This window comes from Silene latifolia, chromosome 5, assembly GCF_048544455.1.
Source record: "Silene latifolia isolate original U9 population chromosome 5, ASM4854445v1, whole genome shotgun sequence".
NCBI lineage: Eukaryota > Viridiplantae > Streptophyta > Magnoliopsida > Caryophyllales > Caryophyllaceae > Silene > Silene latifolia.
The window spans coordinates 50,464,386-50,474,311 of NC_133530.1; positions in this window are offsets into that span (position 1 = coordinate 50,464,386).

The window sequence follows — 9,926 nt, forward strand, 5'->3', positions numbered from 1 at the left end:
TCATAAATGAATTTGCATAAACAAAAAGAGAAGAGATTAATAATCAACCTTTGGTCCTAGCAAAATGGCCTAAGAACAATATCAAAATGATATTCTCCTAATTGTTGCACCCAAGATGCTCTGAGAAATGCCCCTCAAATTGCTAGAATGAGATCCCCAAATTCACTAATTAATTTAGGGTTTTTGTGTTTTGTTTGATGAGAGAATATTAGGTAAAAACAAATTAGGTTAAGAAAATGATCTCCCTCCACTCCTTAAAACCGTGTACAAGAGTGAATAAGGCATCAATGTGATTACATTTCCATAATCACATCTCTCAAACACATCCTTTAGGTGTGACTTTTAGGGACCAGTTGATCACCGCCAGCAGTATGATAATAACGCCAAACTTTCTAGTAAGCCAACCATTATTAAGTAATCGTTAATCAACTGATAAAATACTAAGTATACCCTTGTGAACCTATAAGAGATTTATAAATGTTATCACACTAATTGTGGAGGACACAAGCTCCAACAATCTCTCACTTGTCCTCACAAGTGTATTTACGATAACCGATTCTCATATCCTAAAATTTCTCCCACTCAATGTAAAACAATTTGCAAAATCCGTATTCACAAAGGTCGTATTTTACAAGTGATCAATATCAAGAGTGGTTTCCCCGACTAGAGAGTAACTTAACTGATAAACGAATCATCATTCGAGCATGGCCATGCATTTCAGTTACAACTCCTCGAGTGGCCCTGAGAAATAACTAAACCTGATAAAGGATGGATATTTTCTTCAACTCGAATCCTATGAGATATAAGCACAAAGTATGAAATGACCAGTGACAATCTGCTTAGCCTCCTGTTACATATTCAGACCATGAGAAAGAAACCAAAGTCATCCAAAAACTGCCTTAATCTCAAGAGACAATCGATAGTCAAAAGAATCGACTCTAGGAACACAATGGACGTCAAATCAACGACCTGGCACCGAATGTTTTTAAACATTTAGGACTCCATTACGTTGTCACAAAAATTATCCTACGAGGTATCCTTATAACTCATATCTGTGATCGATCAGCCAACCGTTTGACTTATGGCTCGTTGAACCCACCATCAATCGACTGCACAATATAGGCGATTACGGACCAAAACAAATATAACGTAATTCAGTTCACTTTGTGGCGTTCAATGTTGTCGTACAATCCACATGAACAACAAAATATGAAATAAAACGATGAAGTTATAAATAGCATATGAAAAAGATAACGTATCGAATTCATAATCAACTAGTACAACTCAGGAACATGTTTAATTCCCATGTAAATAACGTGCCCTTCATGCTTATCATATTACAATGGTTTAGTGAGAGGATCCGTGATGTTGTCATCCGAAACTATCTTGTCAATCACTATCTCCTCTTGCTCCACGTAATCACGGACCAGGCGAGCTTTCCGATGTACATGTCTAGACTTGTTGCTAGACTTAGGCTCCTTAGCCTGAAAGATGCCACCTCTATTGTCACAATAGATAGTGATTGGGTCACTCGAACTAGGAACTACGGATAGTCCTTGTAAGAATTAACGCATCCATATAGCTTCCTTTGCTGCTTCCGAAGCGGCATAGTACTCGGATTCAGTAGTAGAATCTGCTACAACATCCTGTTTGGAACTCTTCCCGTTGACCGCAGCACCATTAAGAGAAAAGACGAACCCGGAGTGAGATTTTGAATCATCTCGATCCGTTTGGAAGCTAGCATCTGCGTAACCGATTGCGCATAGCTTAGTATCTCCTCCATAAGTCAATACCCAATCCTTAGTCCTCCGTAGGTACTTAATTATGTTTTTAACAGCCATCCATTGTGTTTCACCTAGATTGCGTTGGTACCGACTCGTCATACTCAATGCATATGCCACGTCTGGATGTGTGCATATCATGTCATACATGATTGATCCTATGGCTGATGCATAAGGAACACGATTCATGCGTTCGATCCCTTCAGGCGTCGTGGGTGACTGAGACTTGCTCAAATGCATCCCAGATGTCATTGGAAGGTTCCCCTTCTTGGAGTTGGTCATACTGAACCTTTCAAGAATCTTATCAAAATAAGACTTCTGACTCAGTGATAACATCCGTCGTGATCTATCTCGATAGATACGGATTCCCAATATGCGTTGTGCCTCACCCAGATCTTTCATCTGGAAATGGTTCTTTAACCATCCTTTAACCGAAGGTAAGAGAGGAATGTCATTCCCAATCAAGAGTATGTCATCAACATACAATATCAAGAAAATAATCTTGCTCCCACTCGACTTGATATATAAGCATAGTTCCTCGACCGATCGAGTGAAACTATACTCTTTTATCACCTGGTCGAAACGATGATTCCAACTCCGAGAAGCTTGCTTAAGTCCATAAATGGAACACTTAAGCTTGCACACTTTCTTAGGATTCTCAGGATCTATGAAACCTTCGGGTTGCACCATGTACAACTCCTCCTCCAAATAACCGTTTAAGAAGGCGGTTTTCACATCCATTTGCCAAATTTCATAGTCATAAAAAGCGGCAATCGCTAAGATAATCCGAATGGAACGCAGCATAACTACGGGTGCAAAAATTTCATCATAATGCAAACCGTGCACTTGAGTGAAACCTTTTGCCACTAGTCGTGCCTTATAGGTATCTGGTTGCTCGTCTACAGAACGCTTTATTTTGTAAAGCCATTTGCACTGTAGAGGTTTTACCTTATTAGGTAAATCAACTAGATCCCATACGTCATTCTCATACATGGAGTCCATTTCGGATTGCATGGCTTCAAGCCATAGCTTTGAGTCGGAACAGGTCATGGCACCCTTATAGGTAGCGGGTTCATTACTCTCTAGGAGCAAAACGTCACTCTCCTCAACCATACCAATGTATCTGTCCGGAGGATTAGAGACTCTACCCGACCTCCTAAGTTCCTCAGGAATATTAACCGTATCATCAGTTGGAGGAACAACTTCCTCCATCTGTTCCTCGGTTGTTGGTTCTAGAATCTCCGACAGCTCGAATGTTCTATTACTTGTCTTGTTCTCGAGAAATTCTTTCTCTAAGAACGTCGCACTAGCCGCAATAAAAACTCGATGTTCGGTAGGCGAATAGAAGTAATGACCAAACGTTCCTTTTGGATAACTAATAAAGTATGTCTTGACCAATCTCCTGCCGAGCTTATCCTCGTGTCTCCACTTGACATAAGCCTCGCAGCCCCAAACCCGAATAAAGGACAAGTTAGGGACCGTTCCCTTCCATATTTCATATGGAGTCTTGTCGACAGATTTAGTCGGACTTCGGTTAAGTATAAATGCAGCTGACAAAAGAGCAAAATCCCGGCCATAATGAATCAGGTACTACCGTGTGACTCATCATGGATCGAACCATATCAAGTAACGTTTAATTTCTCCGTTCGGACACACCATTTAATTGAGGTGTTCCAGGTGGAGTTAACTGTAAAACGATGCCACAGTCTTTAAGGTGTTGATCAAACTCATTTGAAAGATATTCGCCACCCCGATCTGAACGAAGTGCTTTAACCTTTCTACCCAGTTTGTTCTCAACCTTGTTCTGGTATTCCTTGAATTTCACAAAGGACTCACTTTTATGCTTCATTAAGTAGACATATCCGTATCTACTCAAATCGTCCGTGAAAGTGATAAAATATCTATAGCCATCTATAGCGGTAATTGACATAGGTCCACAAACATCAGTATGTATGAGTCCTAATAGGTCACTAGCGCGCATTCCAACACCTTTGAAGGAAATTCGAGCCATCTTGCCAATGAGACATGATTCACACATGCCAAATGTAGAAAAATCGAATGCGGGAATAGTCCCATTATCGACGAGTTTCTTTACAAGTTTTTCATTTATGTGTCCCATTCGACAATGCCATAGATAGGTTTGATCTTTGTCACCAACTTTTAATTTCTTATTATTCACGTGTAATATTTTCGTGGTTTGATCTAAGATGTAAATTCCATTCATGGAAACTGCTTTGCCATAAATCATTTCATTGAAAGAGAAAATACAGCTATTATCCATTATTAAAAATGAAAAACCGTCCTTATCAAGTACGGAAACAGAAATAATGTTCTTAGACAAACTGGGTACATAGTAACAGTTATTTAAAAATAACTCAAAACCACTAGGGAGTTGGATTACGTATGTTCCCTTCGAGACTGCAGCAAATCTAGCTCCATTCCCGACTCGCAGGTCCACATCACCCTTTCCGAGAGGTGTGATGTTTCTTAGGCCCTGCGAATGATTACACATATGAGAACCACAACCAGTATCAAGTACCCAAGTTCCGAAACTTGCATGGTTAATCTCAATCATATGAATATAAGATGACATACCAACAGGAACGACGCGGCCTGCTTTTATGTCCTCACGGTACACGGGACAGTTCCTCCTCCAATGTCCAGTCTTGTGACAATGGTGGCTTTCAATGTCACCGCCCTTACTCTTTGCCTTGCCCTGTGAGCCACTTGTCTCACCAGGCCCACTCTTACCGTTTCCTAGCTTCTTAAACTTTGGCTTACCTACAGTTAGGTCGCCAGGAGCTTTGCCCTTACCTTTATTCTTGTTGGAAATCGTGAGAACATCCTGCTTCATGCTCCCACCCAATTTCATATCCTTCTCGGTCTGTACGAAAAGTGAGTGTAGCTCATGAGGACTTTTCTTTAAGTCATTCATGTAGTAGTTCGCCCTGAAAAAGGCAAAACCATCATGAAGAGAATGAAGCATTCGGTCAATGACTATGCTCTCACTGATTTTGCAATCAAGTGCCTCCAATTTCTCGACATTCTCAATCATGTTAAGAATGTGTGGGCTAACCGGTTGGCCCTTTTGGAGTTTCGCATCAAAGAAGCGACAGGTATGCTTATAAGTAACGATTCTCGGTGCTTTTGAGAACTCGTTGGTGAGCGTGGTGAAAATCTTGTTTGCACCTTGGGCAATGAAGCGTCTCTACAAATTGGTTTCCATTGGAAAGATGAGTACGTTCTTTATCGCACCCACTTCCATGACGAAATCACTATAAGCAAGTGACTCGTTAACTCCTGCATTGGGGCCTGGGTTTACCGGTATTGGCTCAGTTAAGTACTTGAGCTTACCGTCAGCAATGGCAGCATTCCGTAGTGCTGCCTCCCAGTCCACAAAGTTGGACCCATCATTCTTCAGTCGTGTGAACTGATTCATTTTGTCCATAAAAACTTTAAGCCAGGACTCGCGTCCAAGTGTGGCACTCGGCATTGGGATTTCGTTATTTCCAGCCATTTGTTGTAACAGTATTATCAAAATAAACGTATTCTACACTGAGAAAAGAAGAATAAAAATAATAAGCATATGCATCGTTATGATTTTAAGTCTTAATGCAAAATTGTTATAAGCGAAGACTCAAGCATTTATACCATTGACCTCCCTCAAGAATTATATAAATGATCCCAAGACTCAATTATCTGTAAATTGATAAGCCAACCTTTTGGCTAATTCTACTGTTAGAATTCTTGGTCGATAAATTTCTGTAAATTCTATCTTTAGTCCATCATAATCACGAGAAACTCTTCGAACTATAATGTTGAGATAAACTAAGTCAACACAAACTACTTATCCAACGTAGAAGGGATCATATTATGCCTACCGACGAAGAAGGGATTCATAGTTGTTTGCCCTTATAAAGACTAGTCTCAATTTCCGTTTTAGAGGAAGATCCCATCAAATTTATTTTAATTCATTTTAAGTGAACTAATATCTAGCATGCGTGAATGAATAAACTAAGGTGATGGCTTAAACTGTGTGACATCTGTATGTCTATTAAAACTAACATACAATCTATATGAGTCAATTTTCATGCATTTTAGTAGGTGGTTTGGTTTAGGCGGAATATGATGCACTAACTATCATGTGAATGAAAAGCAATAAGAACGGTAAAACGTAAAACAAAATAAAGTCCTAGTGTGGCCTATCTATCAAAATGAACATAAATACAACTTTGGAATCCATCCTTGGACCCGAGAAGCTTGTCTTGATGTTCCATCTTGATCCATGTAGCGGGAGTGAGCTCCAATCTCCATCTTTAGTCTTCTCAAAATTTACAATTTAAAATTACATAATAAACCTATTTACATTCTAATTTCAAAACCGTAATAAATAAAGAAAATCAAACGGAGATACGAGATCTCAAATTACATTAAAAATTATGTTTCCATCATTACGAAAACATAATTTAACTAAGGCCACACTAGGTATTACAAATTACAACCGATTGCAAAAATACGTAAATAAATCCATTCAACGATTCATTCAACTAAAAAAAATGCATCAACTAAATAAATTAAACATGCAAGACATAATTCCTTAATTATGTAGATTAATTTCAAACCACCTATTTAAATGATCAAATTAAGTGATAATTCCTCAATTACTCACATTAATTTCAATCTTAATTCACATTAAACTTGTAATATGAATTTTATCCAACATTATTTTAAACTTCTTTAAAATAATTAGGTATCTTAAAATTGTGAACTTCTTCACAACAATTAATCATACATTATAAATTTAATGTATAATCAATATTGGCCAAAACAAACAAAAACAAAAACGAAAACAACCTTTTTTTTTTCATTTCTGGTCTCGGCAAAACAGGGGAGAAAAAAAATTATTATTATTATTTATTTTTTTTTCAGCTCGGCCAAAAAAAAGACAGAAACCATTATATTTTTTTTCTCTCTTTCGGTAATTCTGCAAAAACCAAATCAACCAGCCTTTTTTTTCTCAGCATTTCGAAAAAAACGAAACACAAAAAAACAAAAACCTATTTTTTTTTATGCACTCGGCCGAAAAAAAATTGAAAACAGCCCTAATTTTTTTTTATTTCGGCATTATGCCCTTAAAAAAATTAGATGAACAAATTTTTTATAGTTGCTATTAGAACAAGATTAGCATATAAATTAATGAAACATGATTAACCATATATGCCAAAAACTATATAGCAAAACAAATTTAATATCATCAACAAGACGATTTCCGTTTACATTATAATTTAATCTTCATTAAATCAAACATCTACAAATTCATCATATAATTATTTTAACTTATTAAAACAACAAATGAATGAATCAAAATGGAAATATAAACATCAAAAACAAAACAAAAACTCACGGCACAAAAATTTACACGGCAATTTTTTTTTTTAAAACCAGCCGTGACCCCCTTTTTTTTCTCAAATTTTGTTTAAATTCAATTTATGAAAATCATCAAAATAAAATCATGGCCTTGGCTCTGATACCACTTATGGGAATTATCTGTATGCTTCCCTTTAATTATAAGGATTATAACGAATTTATTATGATGAATACGAGTCATAAAATAAATTACATAAACAAAATAGTAGAGAATTAAGAAATAACCTTCGGTCCTAGCTAATATGGCCTATGAACAATATCGCAATGATATTCTCCTATCAGTTGCACCCAAGATGATATGAGATATGCCTTTGTTCTTTGCTAGAATCGATCCCTCAATTAACTGATTAATTTTTAGGGTTTTGTGTGTATTTTTGATGAGAGTGTGCTAGGTAGAAAAATTAGGTTAAGAAATGAATCTCCTACTGTCTTCTTATAACCGAAAAAAAATAAGAGAAGTCAAGGGGAGATATTTCTTCTCCTTAATTTCGGCCAACCCAACCGAAATATAAGAAGAATTATCTTCTTATTTTCGGTTTATCCACCTACCAAAAATAATGAGATTAAATTTTCTTATTTTGGTAGTTTACAAAATGTATACGATTAGTGTATTATTTATAAATTGTCATTTATATTATTCTGTATTAACAAGTCTACACACAACAGCTTGCAGTTGATTTATTAACACGGGTCAATAATAATTTATTATGACAATATCGTATAATATATACTTTAACTATAAATATCGCATATTTATAATTTGCTGATTAAATATAACCGATTACATTTAATTACGAATTAACATATTAATTCGTCCAAGCTAACATTATATACATTAATTAAATATAACATATTATATTCAATTTACGAATTGACAGTTAATTCGTCTCAGCTAATATTATTTAATCGACATTAAATAATCGTCTCATCTTCACATTGACTAACTGTTTAGTCATATAAGGCATCAATGTGATTACATTTCCATAACCACATCTCTCAAACACATCCTTTAGGTGTGACTTTTAGGGACCAGTTGATCACCGCCATCTGTATGATAATAACGTCAAACTTTCTAGCAAGCCAACCGTTATTAAGTAATTGTTAATCAACTGATAAAATACGAAGTATACCCTTGTGAACCTATAAGAGATTTAAAATGTTACCACACTAATTTGTGGAGGACACAAGCTCCAACATCGACCACCCCATGAGCTGACGGAAATTAGAAGACGCAAGAAAGCCCAACGCAATTAGGTTTTAGAAAATAAGAAGTTGCGTTATTCCTATATAACTCGACTGCTATCAGTTTAGCAGGGGGAGCTCTGGACAGAGACATTAGTTTAGAATTTAGCATACGGTTTACATTCAATTACTTTAATTTTTACTCTCAATAAAATTCGTTATTTCGCTTTCGGATTCTCTTGTTCCTGCCTTGTTACGGTATTCCTTCTTCATAATTCCAGTTTGTTTTAGTTATTCTTGCAGTAGTTAGAATTTTTAGAATAATCCCGAAACCTTTAGTTTATTATTGCTTTTAATCGCTCAATTTCAATTATGCATTCGTCCATCGTATTTATCGAATTAGTTGTTGTTATCTTCATTAATATGTGTAGCTAAACCGTTCGTGCTAAGATGTAGGGAACCTATAGCGTAGATGGCTTAGAATTAGGCGACCTGAATTAGGGCACTGGTCGATCGACTGACGTGTGTATGGTTAGCACCGTTTTTAATTTATTAAGTGCAATATTTGACAACGAGACCGAGAGGAGACTTGTTAGATGCTTAGTATTGACCAACCCATTAAGATCGAGAGATAGGGGAGGGAAATAATTAATGAATTAGAACGACTAAATTTGCTAAGATCGAAAGATAGGTAATTTAGGCTTTAAGAATCACTTTTCAGGGCGAGAGCTAGTATTAGTGAGACCTAGGGACTAGTAGCATAGGCCGAAAGGAGCTACTGGTTAACTTGGACCGAGAGGACTTGTTATTTACCCATCTACACGACTTTATTTCCGCAAATCCCTCTTCCCTCTAACGAGATGGCGGATATCAAAGCTATGATACAAGAGATTGCGACCAAAACTGCCAAACATCGTGAAGAACATGCAGCATGGTTTAAATCAACTCAGTCCCGAATGGCCGACCTTTCTTCTCTTCAACATATGGAGACCGTGCATGCTATGCGCGTCCGTAGTGGGTCAACCCCTGAAGGGCCTGCTATGAAAAGGGTAAGCCCGGAAATTAATAAAGATGAATCGGGAAGAGAAGAGGCTGAACTGTCAGAACAGAAGAATAGTGTTAGGAGTAGAATTGCAGCATTAGAAAGTCGATCGGCCAACCACTCTGGTCGATCGACCAAGACCTCTGTTAATGCTTCTCTTTCCGACAATCAGAAGCTTTTGGAACCCAGCTCCCATGGTCAATCGACCTCGCATATTGCTGATATTATTGATAATTCGACCAGAATTCTTGACGGGTCGTTCATTTCAAGAGCCATGAAGTTATTTCTAGGTGTTGATAAGGACAAGGTCCTTAATTCAAAGGATTTTTCAAAGAAGGAAGTAGAAGAGGAAGCCAAGTTGTCGATAAAGCTTTCATTTCCTGAGCGGCTCTAGAAATCAAAAGACGAGACTGAGCGAAAAGAGACTTTGAATGCCATAACACTGAGGAGCGGGTCTACTATTTTCGGGCCCACTGTGGTGAAAGATGGTTCTG